This window comes from Macrobrachium rosenbergii, chromosome 43 (genome assembly GCF_040412425.1).
Source record: "Macrobrachium rosenbergii isolate ZJJX-2024 chromosome 43, ASM4041242v1, whole genome shotgun sequence".
Lineage (NCBI taxonomy): Eukaryota > Metazoa > Arthropoda > Malacostraca > Decapoda > Palaemonidae > Macrobrachium > Macrobrachium rosenbergii.
This window is the reverse complement of record NC_089783.1, coordinates 7,380,237-7,402,288: the sequence shown is the minus strand read 5'-3', so window position 1 is coordinate 7,402,288 and position 22,052 is coordinate 7,380,237. Positions and strand designations below refer to the sequence as shown.

The window sequence follows — 22,052 nt, the reverse complement described above, 5'->3', positions numbered from 1 at the left end:
TGAAGATATCCAATGTGTAACCCGCCTCTGGCCAGCCTCTCTCGCTATGGGCTTATAAATTCCCCTGTATGTAATGCCCTTCATGATTTGCACAAAAGCCTGTGGATAATCCCTTTTCGACAAGCCTGACATTGATTTATTACTAACATACAGTCGCCCCACCAATCCATTATATTACCATAATTTTTTTCCAGTGTCTACACGTAAATTCATTAGCAAATCTCGTGACACTCTGGACTAGAACTATAAAGGTATTTAAAATGATTTATAAACTACCTGAAGCGAATGTGTAAGAAAAGTGCAATATTTCTTAGGTGAAAAAAAAAAAAAACATTATTTTTAGTATTAATTAACAATGTTAAAACGGTAAAACATGAAAAAGTGGACATTGAAGGCTGAGTTAAAATATCAGGCCAACAATTATTTTCTCGAACAATTAAAACACGGGTAACTTTGCTCGAAGAGTTGAGTTCGTCAACGTAATTCTTACAACCATAACTTGGATCCAGTATCTATACGAAAATTTTATCTCGATGGCTGAAAAAGTAAAAAAAAAAAAAATCAATTTGTGCCCAGGATAGGTAAATGCACTACTTATGTGATTCACTCTACCACACACACACACACACACACACACACACACACACACACATATATATTCTCATATAAATATATATATATATATATATATATATATATATATATATATATATATATATATATATAATTATATATATATATATATATATATATATATATATATATATCCAATTACATTGGATATTAAAGGACATTGTAAACTTAATGCATATATATATATATATATATATATATATATATATATATATATATATATATATATATATATATATATAATGCATGTATGTATATCAAGAATCTAGACACTTAACCATTATTTCAAAATGTCTAGTTCAGGCACCCATGGGTACTGGGTCTGGGTTACTTCTAAGAAATTCCAGAGGCTAGTTTCCCAGGACTATAGAACATGCCTTGAAAGAGAGTGGAAATAGCTCTCTCAATCAGTTATGTGAATTCTTGGAAGCAAAATAATACCTTTTGAGTCACCGCATGGCTTGTTTCCTTTTCATGTTGTTTATTTACATGTAAGTTTAATTCTGGTAGCTTTCTTAAACATATGATTTTTGAAATAAAACTTATTAAATTTCTTTTATTCATTCTTTTCAAAAAAATTTTTTCATATAAAGCAAGCAGAACATTTGGATTGCTGACAAAAATTCATGCCCATCTTAAAAGCCATAGCCTTTGTAAATGCTGGCAACGAGTTATGCAATGTCTCATCCAATCGCAGCAATGTCTGCTTAGGTGGAAACGTGCTTTCTATTTTATCTTCCAAATGATCTTATTAAATCAAAGGAAACGTTTTCATATGGGTCCGTTTTTTTTTTTTTCGTTCTGTCGCAAATGTTATTCAAACAAGCAAGCCGCAAGCATTCTTTCTCCCGAAGCAACTTTTAAATGCTAAGAGAGAGAGAGAGAGAGAGAGAGAGAGAGAGAGAGAGAGAGAGAGAGAGAGAGAGAGAGATTATGTTTAAATGTGTTCTTAAGTTAGAAAATATTCAGTACCAGTGTTTTAACGCCTTAAATGAATGCAGACCTATCTTGTTTCGTTAACAAATTTTACAAATCGAATTCCATAGACAGCGTCAGAATAACAAAACATGTCAATGTGACATATTGTTCACGTTTTGTTTGGCGTTCAACAAAAATTAATCCATGTTAAAATAATGTAACTTTTGGGCGTAATTAATCATATTTGCTCAGTGACGTCTTTTCTCGCAAAATTAAGATGCTGATTGTATTTAAAATTAAGAGCACAACGATATCAAATGGTAACTATATTAAAATGTAGTCTCAAAGACTTTTGTAGAAAAATATTGTTTATTATTTACTACGAATTATTATGCTTCATCTGCAGCAGGGCGGAAATCGAGTGAAGCTCACCCAAAAGTCTTTGGCCGAAAGAAAATATGGCAATGTGTATTGTAAAGTCGCATGGTAAAAAACACACAAAAAACAAAATTAGATTTATTCGTAAATACGAATTCCTATGTCGATTCCCTAGCCTATATATATTAATGAAGACATCGCTATGACGGGTCCTCGGTTATAAACATCGGGAAAACCATAGGCGAGGAAAAGATCTCGGAAAAGTAGTCCCACAGAAAATATCTAACATCAGTTATTACCTCTTTTTTATATGTTATCAAAAATAGTCACAGAGTTACTCATTATTATATGCTATATTTCAATGGAGTATTCAAAGAAAGCCATGAAAGAACAACTTGATTATCAGTGAGCTATTATACTTTCCTGTCAGTTGTATTCATCCGCTTTGGTGTGTTCCTGAAGTTGTTCCCTGGCTGGCTCTGGGTGGGAGGAGAGCTGAGAGAGTACAGAGTAGCCGATTGTGTTTCATATTTTCGGTGTTGGGAGAAAGCGCAGTTGTTCAAGGTTGGTAATTTGAATGTTGTTACTAATAGACTATGATAAAAGACCATGTAAAAGGAGTATAGTATTTTATTTAGGCATGTCGAATTGATTTCTGCTAGCCTAATACAACATGGCAGGTTTTGTTAGGGGCTTCCCCAAAACAAGAGCCCATGTAGCAGAAGGCTGGCGTAAGATGAATTGAATGAAAGGGCACGTCGAATGTTGTTAGGGATGTGAGTTTTTACATGAATTGTGGTATTCATCTGTTAACAATTTTTTTTTTTGCTAATTTCAGGCATAGTAGCCAAATGCTAAAATATTTTAAAAATACCAGGTTAGGCCATGTCCTTACATGGTAATAGGGTAGGGCATATTTTACAGTTACACAATTGTCTCATCTACTTATAGTAGGCTTCTTGCTTGGTACCACTTCACCAGATGTGTCTTATGGGACCTGCACACTCATTTGTCATGTGGGAACTTTCATGATGGTAAAATTTTAATTTGAAACATTATTGCATTTTGAACTGTCGAACCTAACCTATTATGCTGGTCTTTACCTAGACCTCGACCCCCTACCTTGCCTAACCTAGCTGACTGCATCCTTACTAAACTGGGGGTAATTCTAAGCTGGCTGTCAGCGGTGAGCTAGACTTTGGCAATTGACACTTTCCCATGTTATTTTACTTGCGTTACAAGAATGTAAAGTAATATTTTGTTGACCGGCTGTAACTAAACTGTAATTGACCTTTGAAGACTACACTATCGACAGTGTAGATCTAAGCCAGCATTCAGCGGCGAGCCCCCCACCCCCCTTCCTTAGCTAATACTGCAAAATTATAACCAGTAAACACCCCTAAAAATACCAACCTAAATAGTAGGGGTGTTTACTAGTTACAATTTTGCCGTATTAGCTATGGAGTTGGGTGGTGGGCTCGCCCCTGAATGCCGGCTTAGACCTACCCCGCGTTAGGTAATTCAGGTTGTGTAGTCTTCAAAGGTCAATTACAGTTTAGTTACATCCGGCCAACAAAATATTACTTTAAATTCTTGTAAAGCAAGTAAAATAACAGAAAAACGTCACTTGCCATAGTCTGGCTCATCGCGGACAGCCGGCTTAGAATTACCGGCCAACAAGCCTGCAACTGACAGGTCCTTCCTCTAGAGCATGATATTAGTTTGAAAATATTCAATAAACATACCCTCGTCTGGATCAGGAATGTCAGTAAATAGCACTGGTATCTTTAGTCTGGTCAGGATTTTCTTAGATTTTGAGGGCTGCTGGGTATCAAACTGTCAAAGATTAACCAGTGGTTCATGAAGAAACTTGACTAAAAAGATGGAAGGTGTGTGTTGGAATGTGTGAACCTTCCAAGAAGGTACCTTTGAAATAACAGAAAATATATCAGTATCTTGTCTTTCTCTTCACATTAAATTGTAGCACTGCAATACCGTAAGTACCGGTTTCCTCGATACTTTAAGGAAGAACTGCACATGGGACACTGCAAAGAACTGGGTAAAATACACGTTCATGAAGGTAAACAAGCATCTCTGCGAGGAGGATGAAATTGGTTGTGGAATTTAGCAATGCAGTTAAAATAATTCACAGACCAAGAACAACACAAGTAGACCAAAGGGGCCTTGACAAAGGAAAGCTAATTTTTTCAAGCAACACTTGGAATTTATAAAACAACCAATCACATTTCTTCATTTTTCCACTTATCAACAGTTCAGGGTGAAAATTACAGATATTCCAGATATGTAATCCGTTCGTACCTAGAGTGCACTTGGATGCAAATTCCTATTAAGAGTTCCACTCCCTTAACAGTGTTGTTATAAATGGATGGCTTAGAAAAAATCCAAGGAGGTAACAACATTCGTAGGAAAAATTGCAAAAGATATGAGCATGCCTTTCATACTACGTATATGTTAAGGAAATTGAAGATGACGAATATAAACTTTAACCTGGAGTATTGGTTTAAAGTAAATAATACCAAAATTATAACAAATTTCTCGTAATTGATAATTGGTAAATTTGTACTTTAAAACTTGATCACATTCTGGAGATAAAAATATTTTTCTATGCTTTGTAGTGCGTTGAATATTTCTGATGTCCCTTGCAATGGCCAATTAGTAGCTTTAGAGATACTGAGATATTTATATACTACAATTATGGGGACCCTAGTTGGAAACCAGGTTTTTTGGTTGTGGGAAAACTCAAAATAACTAGAGACAAGGCTGTATTTAACCGAATCCGACCAAGAGTTGTGGGTCTTTAAAATTGCTGGGTCTAGGCACTGTAAAGTAGACTAGATAATACTATTGGAACCTGACCTGGCCACACCTAACCTAACCTTGGGCACTGGGCCTTCACCTGGCTGAGAGGCTTTGCCCTTCTGGACTTTATCAGCTAACCTAACTAAGGGCATTGTAAATTTAAATATAAGGCGTGTGGCATACCCAAACATAACTTAGGGCTCCATGTCCTTACCTGGTTGGTGGGCTTTCCCGCCACTGGACCTCCTCGTCTAACTTATGCATTGTAAATAAAGACAAATGACAGGGCGGCCACGATCTAACATAAACTCTGGAACCAGGTCCTTATCAGGCATTTGGGGTGGGTTTGGCTTTGATTCCACCAGACCTTCCTCACTTCACTTAGTTCAGGGTATTACTTTGAAAAGATTCATTAAACTTAGCATTAATCAGAATCAGAAAGTGCAGAATTTGCTTGGGTATAAACTACTACTGATTTCTTTTTGTCTTTTGATGTTGAAGGCCACTGGATTTCAGGCTGAGGATGGTAATGCTGACTTAATATTGTAAAAAGAAAATGATGCTGCTGCTTTTCCTCTAGAAACTTGATAGCAAAAAAGTTGCAAAGATAGCCTATATATTTCCAAAAATACTTTGAATGGTTACCTGATTCTTAACCCAGTCTTTGACCATTTTCCAAAGATGTTCAGTATTTTGTGTATGTATGTATATCTGGATGAGAGCGGTCCACAAAATTTCCTGAGTGACTTTCTGTCTGGTGCAAGACAGAGAGTTACTGGCAGAACACTTATCGTGTATAATTATGCGGGCAGACTTATTTTTCAATGTAAGACACCTAAGTGGAAACATTGTCTACAGGCCAATGGCAGTAGAAGAGACATTTGTACCAATTTTGGATTCCCTCTTAATCCCCCCACCGGCTTCCAAAGCACCCAGATATCATTAAGAGGCTTTCCTCATATAAATATATGCCTACCAATATGTAGCTCATCAGTTTTATGTATGATACTTGCCAAGTAATTACATAGCTATAGTTTCTACTTTAAACTGCAGTTTAAGAATTGAAAATTTGTGGTAGCGCTCTTTTGTTTTGGTGCAGGTAAGTGCCCAGCCCACTTTTGGGGAAGAATAGGTGCAACATAGCTAAAGAGCTCAGTTCGTTTCTGCCGTTGACGACCGAACATCGGTCGTTCAGCAGCTGTGTTTTGTTAATTCAGGAGTAGTTTCACCGGATGGTTTGGTTGTCTATCGAAGGATTTGGTGAAGTATTTTTATTTGGTAGCCTCCAAGCTATATTATTTTCAGTTTTTTTGACTGTTATGTCAGAATGAGAGTGACCAGTAACCGGTATTGCAGCAAAGGCTGTAATAATAGGTTGACTTCATTTAAATATGATGAACATTCTGTTTGTTTTCACTGCTGTGGACAGGTATGTTCCTCCGACTTGACTTGCGAGGAATGTAAGGATTGGGCCGTAAGTAAATGGAAAGTGTTAACCAATCATTTGAATGGATAAGAGAAAGTTAAGCTTAGGAAATTGGCTGCTAGAGCTGAGGCTGGAGCTTCTATGTATGCTATCTCTAAACCGGCTTTTTCTACACCTTTGACTTCTCGTTCCCCAATTCCTACTTCTCTTGCTTTCCCTACAGTTGCGTTACCTGGCTCCCTTCCCTCTGAACCCAGTGCCATTGCCAGTCTCAAAGCTCGGATGGATAAGAAATTTGATGTTTTAGTAAGTGCTATTACTCAGTTAGGATCATAGTGCACCTGTCGATGCAAGTGCTAGTGCCTGCACCCAGGTTAGTGTTGTGAAGGGAGTGGCTACTCATCCCACCGATGCTCCTAGATGGAAGTCCCTGCCAAACTCCCCTGCACCTGGGAGGAGGCAAACCATAAGTCCAAGGGAGGTCCCTTGGGGTTTGCCCACGAGTAGTTGATTCCTTGGTCGATCCTATTGCTGGTCCCAGGTATCGACAGACAGCCACTGGAAAGTAGTCTTACAGATCTCCTAAATTCGGTCACTGTCAGACTCCCCTGCACCTGGCAGGAGGCAAACGTAGGTCCAAGGGAGGTTCGGTGTGGTTTGCACACTAGTAGTTGCTTCCTCACCCGACCTATTGCTATCTCCCAGTTTCGGCAACCAGATGCTCGAAAGGTGTCCAATTGGATCACACCTTTTCTTCCAGTGGTTCGGATTTCAAACCCAAAGGAAACGGTCAACATTTTCAGGGGTCTTCTAGGCCTTTGAAGAGGCATGTTGGGGAGGTGCGTACAGTGGTACCTCACAAGCGTCATAAGGATCAAGAGCCCTCTTGCAGCTATTGGGACGACAGAGAGCTCCCTTTGAACACTGAGCTCCCATTGGCTCGTAAGCGCCCATTGGCTCGTAAGTGCCCATAGGCTCACGAGCGCCAAGTGGCTCCCAAGCGCCAGTTGGCTTAAAAGCGCCAATTGGCTACCAGGTGCCAATTGGCTCCCAAGTGCCAATTGGCTCCCAAGCGCCAGTAGGCTCATAAGCGTTCTTTGGGATCTCCCTCTCCCACAGGATCCAAGCTCCCAGTGGCTCATGAGCCTGCTGCAGGTTCAGTTCATGCTGTAGCTCCAGACATCCCATTGGCTCCCAGCTCTCCAGCATTGGGATACGAGTCTGAGGCTCCAGATTCAGGCGTCCCTGTTGCTGCAGGTCAACCTGTTTTGGCCCTTCTGTGTCACAGATCCCCAAGGCCATATCCTCTTCATCTGTCGCTGATCGTGTGAAGTCTGCAAGTACATCAGCACCCCAAGACTTCTTTGCTTCCCATTCACCAATGTTTGGACAACATCCTGGAACTGTTGAAGAATTCTTGTCCTTGAAACCAGAAGAACCACAGCAAGATTTGGCATTTTCCGCTGTACCTTCAGCAGAGAAAGAACCTGAACCAGAACAGCCTTCATCAGCTTACGCCTCATTATTGAATTATGTTCTGTTCTGCTTCCCAACATATTTCTCCACTGCAGCCCCTTCTTGTCTGGGATCAGCGTTCTTGTTATGTCAATCCTTGAGTACCACTAGACTCCCATAGATGGCCCCCTGTATTTCATCCAAGAAAGTGTTGTTGGGGATCGACTCTTGGCTGTCTGAGAAGAGGGAGTTTTCTAAAAGGAGGTATGTATTCTATGCAACTAGGGAAGCTCCTTCCTTGGGAGTTTCTATATTCGTACATGCAGACTGGCTCGGAGTCCTGTTGTGTGCTGATAAGGAGATTTGAGATGGGACACAGGAGTTAGCTGCAATTTTTTTTGTCATGTATACTGAAGAAAAGAGATGTGGTGTTCTTTCACCACTAAAGGAGTGACACTGGGACAGAGACCTGCTCTTCTTTTCGCTCACCTGTACAAACCAGCCTTTTTTCTTCGAATGACATTAGAGCAGGTAGCTACGGAATTGCAAAAGGCTACTCACGACTTGTTTGCGCAGTTGTCCAAGCGAACAGAGTCTAACCGAACACCTGCTGTTCCATTTAATCCTTGGCCTCTCTGTCCTCTCCAGCCAGAGCTCTTTTGAGGTAACATAGGAAGAGCTCCCTTGCGCCCATGCACAAATCCCAGATCAGTTCGCCCCATCAGTACGAAGTCCTCTTCTAGACCAGTCTCTAGGAAGTGAGACTTCGGTCCTCCATCTACCTGTGGGCGCCAGACTCCCACACTTCTAGAGACAGCGAGAGGCCAGAGCGATTGAACCATGGGTACTACAGGTTCTCAAGGAAGGATATGTGATTCCCTTCAGAAAAGGAAGTCACAGCTCTTCACAAGAGAGCTATAGAAGAGGTAGAAGTCTTGTCATTGGGGGGGATTAGCATTTGCAATCGCCTCTTTGTAGTCCCCAAAACCTCCGGGAGTTGGAGCCCAGTCCTGGATGTCCAAACCATTAAGTTAAGGATGCAAACGAACAGCTCAGTTCTTGCTGCAATTTCCCAAGAAGATTGGATGTTCTCGATAGACATGAGAGATGTTTACTTTTATACCCCAATACACCAGGATTCCAGGAAATTCCTGTGATTCGCTCTCAGGACAAAGTTTTCCGATTTCGGGCCCTATGCTTCGGGTTGCCAACAGCCCCTCAAGTCTTCACCAGGGCTAATGGGTGTGAAAGTTTGTTTATATCTGGATGACTGGCCCTATGTTCATCATCCCAGAAGAAGTGCATGGAGGACCCTCTCAGAATCCTCAGTCAGTCAGCCCAGGAGTTGGGTAGGAAAAGTTCCATCAAGTCCCTTCTCAGACGATAGTCTATTTGGGGATGAAGATAGACTCTCGGGTTTTTCGGTTTTTTCCATCAGAGAATAGAATACTATCATGCACCCAAAGAAGTCCGTCATTTTCTGAGTCTTCAGGTCTATTCAGCCAATGACTGGATGAGCCTGCTATGGACACTCTCTTCCATAGAGATGATGTTTCCTCTGGGGATACTGCATGCGAGGCCTTTGCAATTCTTTCTGAAGGTCAGTTGGAACAAGAAGATTCTTTCAGATTCCTTCATATTCCCAACACAGGAAATAAAAAGATCTTCAATGGTGGCTTGTAGGAGGAAGGTTCCACTTATGGAAGTCCCTATGTCATCCAAACCCGAACCTCACTTTATTCGCCAACACATCGGACCTAGGTTGGGGAGCAACACTAGGACGATTGGAAGTGTCAGGGAAGTGGTCCCTTCAAAAGAGGAAACTGCACATAAATCTGTAGGAGTTGAAGGAGATCCACCTGGTTCTTCAAAATTTTGTCACAGTAAATCGAGTCTCAGTGATTGTGGTTCATTCCGACAACACGAGGGCTCTGGCTTATATTTGAAACCAAAGAGGCACTCACTCTCTGTCACTGCGAGTTAGCCAAGGATCTCTCTTTGGGTGCACAACTACAATACACACATTCTCACCTGCTGTGTTCAGGGTAAGTTAAGCAAATTAGTGGACGAATTGAGCCATTGCAAATGGGTTCTACCCACAGAATGGTCACTGAATGCACAGATGTGCACCGACCTGTTAAAACGGTGGGAACACCGCCGATAGACTTGTTTGCAACATCCGGGACCCATCGCCTCCCCTGTATTGCTCTCTGGTGCCAGACCCTCAAACTTGGGCTACGGAGGCAATACTCCAGGATTGGTCACACCTGGAAATGTATACCTTCCCTCCATTCAGTCTAGTAAGAGACATGATCGGCAAATTTAAGACTTTTCATCATGCATCAATGAACCGAGTAGCTCCCTTGTGGCCTCAAAAGGAGTGGTTTCCAGACCTTCTGGAACTTCTCTTGGACTTTCCGTGGCTCCTCCCACAGAGGAAAGATCTTCTCTGACAACCTCACTTCAACAGATACCATCAAGGCTCATCTACTGTCGCTCTGACAGGCTTTAAACTGTCAGGAAGCTTGTTAGAGCGAAAGGATTCTCAAGAAAATTTGCGAATGCTATCACTAAATGTAGATGCAATTCTTCTTCAAAGCACTACCAGGCTAAGTGGATCATTTTTAGGAGATGGGGTAAAGAATGTAGCATCTCATCATCTTCTACCTCTGTAGCCCAACTAGCCTAATTTTTACTTTAACCAGGACCTTCGAGAGGCCTTTAGACGTCTACGATAAAGGGTTACAGATCCATGCTGAACTCAGTATTCAAGCATAGAGGTGTGAACATTTCCTCAGACCCGGACATTCCAGACTTAAAGTCTTTTGACACCAGGAAACGGAAGTCTCAGCAGCCAGTGTCTTTGAACCTAGACGTAGTCCTACATTGGTTGTCAGGCCCGCCTTTTGAACCTATGCAGTTGTCCTCCTTTAGGGATCTGTCTAGAAAGACACTTTTCTTAATCACTTTAGCCACAGCAAAAATCAGCAAGTTACAAGCCCTGGACAAACTAGTTGCTTTTTTTGCAAGAGAGCTATTTGCTCATACATTTTAGGCTTCTTAGCCAAAACTGAGTACCCTTCTTAACCCTTGGCCTTATTCTTTTTTGGTCCAGAGTCGTGCAGAACTGGTAGGACTGTCTGAACAAGAGAGAGTATTATGCCCAGTGAGATCATTAAGATTTTACATCGAGAGACCCAAGAATATCAGAGGGAATTCTCGTAACCTCTGGTGTTCTGTCGAGAACCCTTTACGTCCTCTCTCTTTCTTTTTGGAAGACATTGTTGTAGAGTCTCACTTGGGAATTCAGGAGAATAATTTACCGTTTTTAAAGGTAAAAGCACATGAAGTACGGGCAAGTAGCCACTTTGTTGGCTTTTTAATGCAGTCTCTCTCTGGCTACCATAATCCCATCGACTTATTGGAAGTGTCGCCCAATATTCACCAAATATTATCTACATAACGTTGAAACTGTGTTTGAGGACTACAGTGCACTGGGTTCGTTCTCCATGGCTGGCGTGGCACTGGGGAATGATGGTTAGGAGTGATCCTCCTATTTCTCTGTCTCCAGCCCTGATTAAGGTTGTTGAGGTTTTAGGAAGCTGGGGGTACTTAGTACCTGGAGTACCCTTCAGTCTTCATTTTTAATGGATGGGTAATATATGTTTTTTAAATGGTGTACAGGTAATATAATTTTATGGTCGTATGTTAGTCGATGTCTATTTTTCACCCAAGGAAAGGGCCGTGGCTTTGTTGAAGCTATGTTGAGTCATAGAAGCTCTCCCTGGCCACAAAGCTCCCACTGAAGTTGGGACAATTCTGACACTACTGGTCATGTCCCTACAGGTTGAGATGAGCAACGACCAAGAGCCAGTAACTTCCTGCTCCTGCTCTCTCCCCAGGTAAGATTACAACAAGCATTACCACAATGCTAGCTTTTCTATTTCAGAATGCATTTCTTTATAATGTGTTTTGAGTAGCACATATCCATGTAAGTGTCATATATAAAAATGAAATTTTTATAATAAGGTTTTATATGTACTTTTGAGAGAGGTGCGAAATAATGAGCAGGGAGACAAGTACTGCTACTTTATTGATGAAATTAGCTGCTTATAAAGCGGGATGCGGACATCTGCGTAGTTCACAGAGACCGCTTGTACAAAGATCTATAGGTGACCTGAGGTTAAACTATTTCCTTAAAACAGGACAGGTTCATACAGAGAACATAGTGATAAACAATGTCTGACGTATGAAATAAATAACTTGTTACTTGTACATAATACATGATTGCTAGGAAAGACCTTAGGTTGGGAAAGGCACTGCAGAAAATGGGATGTTCTCCATAGAGAACGTGTTGAGCGGGGACTTTACAATACTCCCCCCCCCCCCAAAGATGGAGGTAGTGTCTGATTAAACCAGGTATCTCTTGGAGCGACGAAGAGGGCCACTCTTTCTTGATGTCAACTGGAGAGGGTGGTCGCCTTCCCCAATGTCCTCTGCAGTGGTTTGTTGGGGTGCATTTCCGTCAGGTGTCTGGGTTTTCCTGAGACCGAGGTTGATTGAGGGGGCTTCGGTATCCTGCAGGAGATCTTGGGCTCTGCCTCCATTGCCCCCTCCAGGAATGCGGGTTTGAGACGATCTATTAACACCCAGTCTTCCCGCCCATGGATGGATATTCGGAATGCCTTCTTGTTCCTTTCCAGGACAAGGAAAGGTCCCCTGTAGGGCCTGGTCAAGGGTGGGCGTACGGCTTCGTCCCTGACAAAGACGTGGTTGGAGGAGGACATCTCGGGGGTCATGAAGGGGGACGTCCTGTCGGTGAATGTCTTTTGGCAGGGGGCAAACTTTCCAACTCTGTCTCAGAGCCTCTGCATTCCTATGTCGTCCCTGTTCTCTGCGATGAGTTCCCCTGGGACTACCAGAGTCTCCCTGTAGGCTTTTTCTGCTGAGGAGGGGTTGCCGTTGGCTCTGGGGGCGGTCCTCAAACCAAGGAGGACCCAGGGCAGCTGGTACTTACAGTTTTCAGAGGAGCAACGAGTTATGAGGGACGCCCTCAGGGACCTGTGGAACCTTTCCACCATTCTGTTGGCTGCAGGGTTGTTGGCGGTGATGCTGTAGTGAGTGGTCCCCATTAGACGTGCCAGGGTGGTTAACAGCTCGGACAAGAAAGCAGGTCCCCTGTCTGTTGTTATGTCATCCGGGACAATGAACCGGCTGATCCAGCTGGAGAGGAGGGCTTCCCGCGCATGCACTGGAGGTGGCTTTTTCCATGGATGTAGCTTCGGGCTACTTGGTGGAGCGGTCGACGACTGTCAGTAGGTATCTGGTTCCTCCTGATGGGCGAAGAGGTCCTACTACATCGACGTGGATGTCCCCAAAATGTCTCTTTGGCTGGGGGAATTCCCCCACTCCCGAATCGGTGTGCCGCCCCACTTTACTTGTCTGACACTGCATACATTGTCTTGCCCAGGCTGTTGTCCTTCCGGAGGGGTGGGATAGGCCGTGGATGATGTTGAAAACCAGTCGACGTCTGGAGGCAGGTACCAGGGGGTGGGGGCGTCCGGTACTGATATCGCTCAGTAATGTTGATCCTCGTGAGCTGAAGGGCATGTCCATCCACTTCAGCGACGTGACGCCTGTATGGTAGGCTGGGGTCTCAGGGTCAGCAGCTTGTTCTCGGGCAAGGTCCTCGTAATCAATCCTGAGCTGTACGGAATCAATCTCGATCCTCGAGAGGGCGTCAGCTACTGGGTTCTTCCTGCCAGGGAGGTATTTGATGGTGCAGGTGAACTCCGCAATGGCTGCAAGGTACCGCTGCCACCTAGAGGACCATGCGTCGCCCAGCTTCATGAAGGCGTGGACCAGCGGCTGGTATTTGGTCCATATTGTGAAGGGTGTCCCCTCCAGGAGGAACTTGAGGAGCCGTACCGCCTGGTATGCTGCGAGGAGTTCTCGGTCGAAGGTGCTGTAGCGGGACTCAGCGGGGTTTAGCCTCCTACTGAAGAAGGCAGTGGGCTGAGGGGACCTTCTGATGACCTGTTCCAGAACTGCACCGCAGGTGACATCACTGGCGTCCGTCGTCAGCTGGAGGGGAGCGCTGGGGTCCTGGTGGGCCAAAGATGTTGCTTTGGCGAGGGAGGCCTTCGTCAGGAGGAAAGCCTTCTGCTGGTCAGGGCACCACACTAAAGTCTTTGGACATCCCTTCAGGACCTCCGTCAGGGGGGCCATGGTGTGAGCAGTCCCCGGGATGAATCTTCTGTAGTAGTTGACCATCCTGAGGAATGCTTGTAGGACCCTGATGGAGGTAGGTGGGGGGAACTCCCGACGGCTTTGACCTTCGACGACATCGGGTGGATGCCCTCCAGGGATATCTCATGGCCCAGGAACTCCACCTTCTCGACGTCGAAGGTGCACTTGTCAAACCTGACAACGAGGCCACTCTTCTGCAGGCGCTGCAGGACCTTCTGGATGTGATGCAGGTGTTCCTCCTGAGATCTGGAAAAGATTAGGATATCGTCGATGTAGCAGACGCAGAAGTCCAGGTCCCCCAGGATGCTGTCCATCAACCTCTGGAAGGCCATGCCCTCATTCCTCAGGCCGAAGGTGGAGAAGGCAAAGACGTAGGACCCGAAGGCTGTGACAATGGCAGTCTTGGGGATGTACTCCAGGGAGCATGCCATGTGGGTCCGCTAATGACGTTGGCGAGCTGCCGACGAGGGTCGGTTAACACCCGAACGCTTTGTTAGAGCTCCATGGTTAGTCCGTTAGGGGCTTGGATTAGGTTCACTGGGCCAAGACTTAGTCAGCGTTTTGTTCCACTAATGGCTACCGGGAACCACTACGGGGGTCACCACTGTGAGAGAGGTGTGAAATAATGAGCTACTTTATTGATGAAATTAGCTGCTTATAAAGCGGGATGCAGACGTCTGCGTAGTTCGCAGAGACCGCTGTTACAAAGATTTATAGGTGACCTGAGGTCAAACTATTTCCTTAAAAACAATACAGGTTCATACAGAGAACATAGTGATAAACAATATCTGTCATATGAAATAAATAACTTGTTACTTGTACATAATACATGATTGCTAGGAAAGAACATATACATAGTTTACAAATGTGATGATAAATATATATTCTGCTCGACCTTAGGTCAGAAAAGGCACTGCAGAAAATGGGATGCTCTCCAGAGAGAAGGCATTGAGCGGGGACTTTACATACTTACCAAGTAATAACGTGAACAGAGCCCGTTCCTCCTCCCCTCACATGGACTTAGAGTATAAACAAACTGAGCTCTTTAGCTACGTTGTACCTATTCTTCCCCGAAAGTGGGCGGGGCACTTAACCTGCACCAAAACAAAAGAGCGTTGCCTTAAATTTTCAATTCTTAAGCTGTCGTTTAAAGTAGAAACTCTAGCTATGTAATTACTTGGTAAGTATATATATAAAACCATATTTTAGTATAAAAATGTCATTTTTGTCAACAACATCCGGGACACAATAGTTCTTGATTAGAAAAAGTGTATTCAGTTGCCTCAGAACAACAGCTGCTCCTTAATTTTTAGGAAATCTGTAGATGGTACAGTATGGTAGTCCTATCACTTGATTAAATGATTTACAGACAAAACAATATCCATTTGTACACCTGTCTCTTAGTTTTTGGAACTTTCACCGTATGGCAGTCTCAAGAATTAGGAAGTTTTGAATGTTACTGAAGAAAGGTAATTTCTTGTCCAGGTAGAGTATAAAAATGAGCACTTAATTTAGTAAGCAACCCAAATTGTTCAGTGGTCATCTGCACTAAAGGAGGCATGACCATGAACTGAAACCCAAAATCCCACTTAATAGGTGAAACATGAAACAAAAAAACCAGTTAGGTTTCAGCATTGTCCAAGTACCCACATTTCTGGATCATGTGCCACCATTTATGGAACATACAGGAAGAACTTAGAAAAAGTGCAAGTTAGTATTAACATTCACTGATAAATATTTTAGTAATGATAAATTTGCAATGGATTGTAGTAGGATTTTAGTATTAGGCAATCAAGGAGACTAAACATAGCAAAATAATGCCAATATTGAGAATTGGTATTAATGTAAAAAAAAAATAATGTCACTTGTTCAATCGTAATACTCAGTTAATAAGAAAGTCTACATTTTTCTATGAAGAACTGCATACAGTATTTTAAGTTGTCCTAGTATCAAGTAGAAGCTTAGTGTAAAACCTAGGGTCTGCATATGGGAAGCATCTAAAAACTTTCAAAGTTCCTCTTGGCTCAGATCATTTGAAACCATCTGTAGCTAAACTTGCTGTATTTGTGCAGCATGTCTCAAATATTTTTGAATATCAAGTAAATTTGTATGGCTTGTATTCTCATAGGAACAATACCAGATTTTAAAGATAATTTTTATTTGTTTAGAAGACAAGAGAGAGAGTTTAACTTAATCCCAGGTCAACTCATCCAGTGGTCCCTTTTTGCTGAAGGAAAAAGTTGCCAACATGTGAGTGGTTGGTGGCTAAGTCACTCGCCTGCCTGTGACCAGTTACCAAGCTTCGAGTAATTCAAGCTTAACCCACGGATACTTCAATATCCCTTTGCATCTAGATATGAGCTTGTAAGGCGTAATATAGACATTGTGTTCTCTCTGGATATCCTCCTGTGAGAATCACGATTTTGTGACATGCTTTTTGAACAGATTTTGTAGGAAAATATTCAAATAATTTGAACGGATCATAAATGACTTATGGCAACTCTTAGGGCAACACTCACACCTCAGCTTAATGATAGGGGAAGAGGAGTCTCCCATGGGATTATACACGGAAAGGCACTACATCTCCCTGTTCCAGCACATCTTGCATATACTTGCCCTTAAATATACTCAGGGAATGTTATGGTTTTAGTGCTTATCCTTTACAATGCTATGGTAGCTGTAGTTCTTTGTGATTTTGCCAAATAAAGTAAAATTATATATTATATATATATATATATATATATATATATATATATATATATATATTAAATATAAAGAATTTGGCCAACTCGTTATTACACCTCCCCATCTCTGCACATCTTGTATATACTTGTTATTATATATATATATATTATATATTATATATATATATATATATATATATATATATATATATATATATATATATATATATATATATATATATATATATATATTTATATATATATATATTTATATATATATATATATTTACATATATATATTTACATATATATATATATATATATATATATATATATATATATATATATATATATATATATATATATATATAAAATGGCTAACTGTTACTACACCTCCCCATCTCTGCACATCTTTTATATACTTGTCCATAAATATACTCAGGGATTGTTGCTGGTTTTATATCTGCCTTTTATGGTGTTATGTAATAGTAAATTGCAAAGTGAAGTGTACAAAAAATACATCAATAAAATTAACTGGCATTTCTAAGATTTTCCTGGAAAAGAGGCCCTACGTAGGGTTGGAAATCCTTACTTTCTATTGATGTTTTTTTTTAAATTGGCCGACCCTGAAGTTTGCCCGGTCTTGATGTTTTGTCACTGTATATTTAGCCCATAGAGTAGGTTAGGTTAGCAGAGGTTAGGTTAGGGTTTATCTCTTAAATTATTGTTGTGGCGTTTGTTGGTTTAGGTTAATCTTCGTAGTTTTGGAATCATTTTTGTTTCAAGTTGTACCTTATCTGATATGGTGGTGCAGTATACAGGTCAAGCAACACTTTTATCAGTTGTTTTATGAAAGAGATTTACAGTAGATTAAGAGGTCCTTATTAATCAGTCCTATACTGTGTTTCCACTTCATGGTTTACTCCGAAGACAGTACTGTGCTTATTGTCATTTTAGCTGAATATTTGTTTGGGGCCATATTCCGTATGATTTTACTTTAGTAGATTACATTTAGTCCAGCTTTACTTATATATCACATTTAGAAAGCGCAAGCCAGTGGCAACAATCATTTGCTGTTTTAACAAAGATTAAATTGCTATATGCCTAAAATCTTTTGTGAGGTAATATTCTGAGGACAAACTTTAAAAATTCAAATAAATTCAGTCATTAGAAGTAGCAGTATAGCCTATCTCAAATTGTAGTTTTTCCGAAAAACAAGGATAAGAAATAAATGCATTTTCATAGCCTGAAATTTCCCCTTAACTACAAGGTAAGTTTTATTGAATATCTGTTCCTTCGTCAGCCTTAAATTTTGTCTCATGGAAACCTTCGACAATGCAGTTAAGTTTGAGACTCTTCCAATACAGAGGCTGTTGAACCTTAAAGAAAGCCAACTTTAAAAGAGAATTCATCTTGCATTATTATGACCATTCCCCACCTTGCTATCCATAACTACGTAGACACGCAGTACCATGAGTTTCACAGCCTTGTTAAAGAAACTTGTAACAAGCACTGACATAATATAATTTTGTCGATATTTTGTGTATGTGGAGTGACATTTTTGTTGAGCGTTACTTAATGAATTAACTATATTAAAGCATGTGGGCATTACTTAATAAATTAAGGCAGTATCAACTTAAGTCACTGGTTTTGAAATTAAATATTACTGCAATATCTCAATTATGGAGACAGAAATGCTAACTTTGCAATGAATTGTTATTGACCTCGTGGGACTAATTAGCCCATGAATCAAACTCCAGCAGATGTTGCAAGATAATTTTGTTAATGCAATAAGTTTATAAAGTTGATTGTCAGGAGTTATCAATAAGGCTTAATAGAAGTTGTAAATAAATTTAGATTGTTTGCAAGGCCATACTAGAAATACAAGTCAAAATTTCTTGTCTGTTTTGTTTATCTGATAGTGCAATGGGCTGTAAAGTGTCCACGCCACAGGTATATGCAGTAAAACCCAGTTACCTTTAAATCTCAAAACTAAATTTTGGTCCTCTTTCAGGAGCGGTTTGATCTTACAAGGTGAAACCTCAACTTGCAATTTCCAGAGAATTGGTTATAGGTCTGACGTCAAATATTGTAAGGAAAGGTTGTTTATAATTCTGCTGTAATTTGTTGTATGAGCAAGCTGGTTAAAATTCTGCTGCTGTATTTTGAGAAAAGGAAGCATCCCAAGAAACCAGCTGGGTTCAGTAACTGGGATGTTTCAAAGGTAAGAAAAAGAGAATTGTCACCTGAAAAGTTTAATGGCATTCTGAAAGAAGGTGGGTCGGTAGGCTACATCGTATTTCCAGAGAAGAAATGCATTTGTCATTCAATTTTTCATCAAAGAAGACTGGATATTAGAGGAGAGGCTAATCTGATCTGCACAAAGTTACACGTTTCATCAATTCCGTGGAAGTCTATTAGCAAAATGAAAGGTCTCTTGAAGACTAAAAACAAACTTGCTAGATCATTAAAGAGAAGTTTGACATTAAAAAAAAAAAAAAAAACTTTTGCTAATGGGAAACTAATACTACAGCAGGCCGCATTTTTTCCTCCAAAGATCATATACTTCAGTTCAACGATAAATGTAGTTCTATATTTCAAATAATCTTTCAACTAGAAAGGCTAAACATTATTTATTTTTGTACCAGTCGTAATCTTATGTGTACTTGAAAAATTTTTTAGATTCCCCTGTTTTGTGTGGTGCTAGTTTCAAATTGATGGCTTTTTCCGGCAATAATGCAGATCTAAATAGGCATTGCCAAGTCACTTGACCATCAGGAATATAACTCGTGAGGTTGTATCTAATTCAGACGTTTTTTTTAAATTCACAGGAAAGTCATATTAACACTTAGAAATTCCACTGACTCATGGATATGTCATTTGCAATCCGACCTACGTCACAGTAGAAAAAAATACAAAGTTCTCATCCTAATTTTGCGTCAGTGAATTGTGAGGAAGTTATCTTGGGAGTGACGTCATGAGGTGCTTATCACATACGACGGACACAGTGCTCTGAGCATGACATTTACCGGGCGTATCTCATTTACTGTTTTACTATAAATTATTATATGGAGGATAATCTTATAGCATACATGTACGCACTTGCTCTGCATTTATCTTGGCAATACGCACTGTGTTTTGTATTTTTAATAATTGATTTATTTCTTTGATAAGATTTTATACATATTGTGTAATCTGTAAATTACACGACTTTCAACGTAGGATAATTTATCTTTATAGCACACACACACAGCACACACACACACACACACACACACACACACACAGCACACACACACACACACACACACACACACACACATTACACTAAGAAGTTTGAAAATATCCATTTTAGAAACATTTAAAACTGAACAGGATTTTCAAAGGATTGGGTAGAACATGTTAATCAAAGGATTATGGTGGGATTGGCTAATCATTGAATTAACATGTGACAGTCAGTGGCTCGTAGCGGAACAGGTTAATCACTACATAATGGTATGCTAGGTCAGCTAGTGGGTTAAAGTTAGGTCGGCCAAGAGAATAGGTTAAGGTACAATGCAGTGTACTTTGGGTGGTAAGATAGCACTTTAGTTAATTCGTTAATTGTAGAAGAATTGTGAGTTAATGTAGCATACGACAGTCATTCTTGTTAGTTGTTGGACTGGAGTAGGGCAGGTGGATGTGGGTTAAGGTAAGTACTGTTTTCAGTGTGTTTTATTTAGTTGATTATTTTATTATTAATCTTTTGATTAAGATCAGATAGTTAAATCAAAGAACCAGAGGATGTGTTAGTTTATGAAGAGAATCTATTTTAAAACTTAAGGCACTAAAGAATACTTAAGTTCAGTTAGAGGTAATAATTTCTGATATGATCAGTTATTCTGTGAACGTTATAATTGCTGTAAAATGGCATAAAAATACCCAGTCTTCCTTTTACTTGTACTTTATCAGATCATGTAGACTACACATTTTTTTTTTTTTTTAGAATTAAAGAAACCAACCTAATACCTTTCTTTTTTACAGGGTTTACGTGAGTCACAGCTCGGAAGAAAATATCTTTAGACCTTTGCTTTTAACACGGAGATATACTGCAGATATTTCCCCAAAAATGTTGAATTAGATGCCATGAAGAGAGTTCCTAATTGAGTCAAATTGAAGATTTGCCTCCGAAAATCTGTAAAATATATACTGTACTTACTGCAGTACTTAGAAAAAATCTTGAATAGGGATGTTGATTATAAAGCACCAAATGAAGCCCTAAATAGTTGTGTTTATGTTATGACACGTTATTTAAATATTGTATTTATCATCCTAATCATCTGTACTTAATGTGAATTGAACCCGTTAAATTATTTTCATTTGAGAAAATTATCAATTTGATGTAAATGCTTTTAAATTCCTCAATAGATATTGTATGTAGTATTAGCAGTTCTTAATCTTTTTTATATAAAGAGCACAGAATCCATTCTTGGAACATACAGTGCACTGTTAAGCGTAGTGGTGCAACTTTCCCCTTGTACAGTTAGAGTAAATCCTTGAAATCTGAATGAAATGTCTATTTAGTGCATCATTATGGTGAAAAAACGCTAGGGCTTAATGCTAATGTTCAATTAACCCAAATTATTGGTGTTTTTATAACTCTTAATCCAGTCAGTCCTTTTGCACATTGCATTTTTGTTGCTCGCTAGCTGAATCTCTGCTCACAGGGCTTAGTAGTAAGGTAATGAAGGAAGATTTAAAAGGCGTGACTAAATTTACACCGAGTAACCACAATCGGTTTAAATGCAGTACATTGAGGGTTCATATTTCATTGTCTTGAATTGATTTTTAAATTTACAAGGTTTACTATGAAAGTGCAATCAATTTTTGCTTTGATTAAAATCAAAAGACTGATTACTACAGAAGAACAATTAGCGTTAGTTGAAGTATTCTCATCTTTTAGTCTTGAACTGATTTTCAATTGAGAAGAGTTTATATGAAGGTGCAATTGTTTTCCTTTCCTTGGAATCAAAAGACTGATTCCTTTAGAAGTACAATTAAAATTAGTTTTAGTGTATCATCAGATTCCTTAAAAAGTCTTGTCATTGTTATGAACATATAAAGTAAGCACGAAAGTTTTGTTAATATGCCTTACAGTCTTTAGATGCCTGATCGACTGGCATTGAATTCTTGAAGCCTACGTTGTATAAGCGCTTAGTAATAAGAACCAGAACGAATTTTACTTCACTGATTGTGAGTTACTCATTTTGTTCAGTATAAAAAACTAATTGCCTATTTGCATGAACGCAAGTTGTTGAACCAAAAAATTATTAAATGCTAGTGGTAATAGTCACTTTTAATATAGTTTTTCGGAGACATGGTATCGTGAATGAGGTTTAAAGTTACTTCAGGTATTGTTTAGGGTACCTATGTCAGGTGAGGAAATTGAACAATATGGAATGATTAAACCTGAGATGTGCAGAATGAAAGGAAACTGTTGTACTTGGATC

General features: G+C 40.1%; 1 long non-coding RNA gene across 1 annotated transcript; it reads left to right on the top strand.

Annotated features, from left to right (window-relative positions):
- Positions 1-2,361: 2,361 nt before the first annotated feature.
- Positions 2,362-21,127, top strand: LOC136828557 (uncharacterized). The gene is made up of 3 exons (XR_010850104.1): positions 2,362-2,493; positions 18,578-18,787; positions 20,587-21,127. It is a non-coding gene; the product is annotated as an uncharacterized lncRNA (long non-coding RNA).
- The last annotated feature ends 925 nt before the right edge of the window (positions 21,128-22,052 follow it).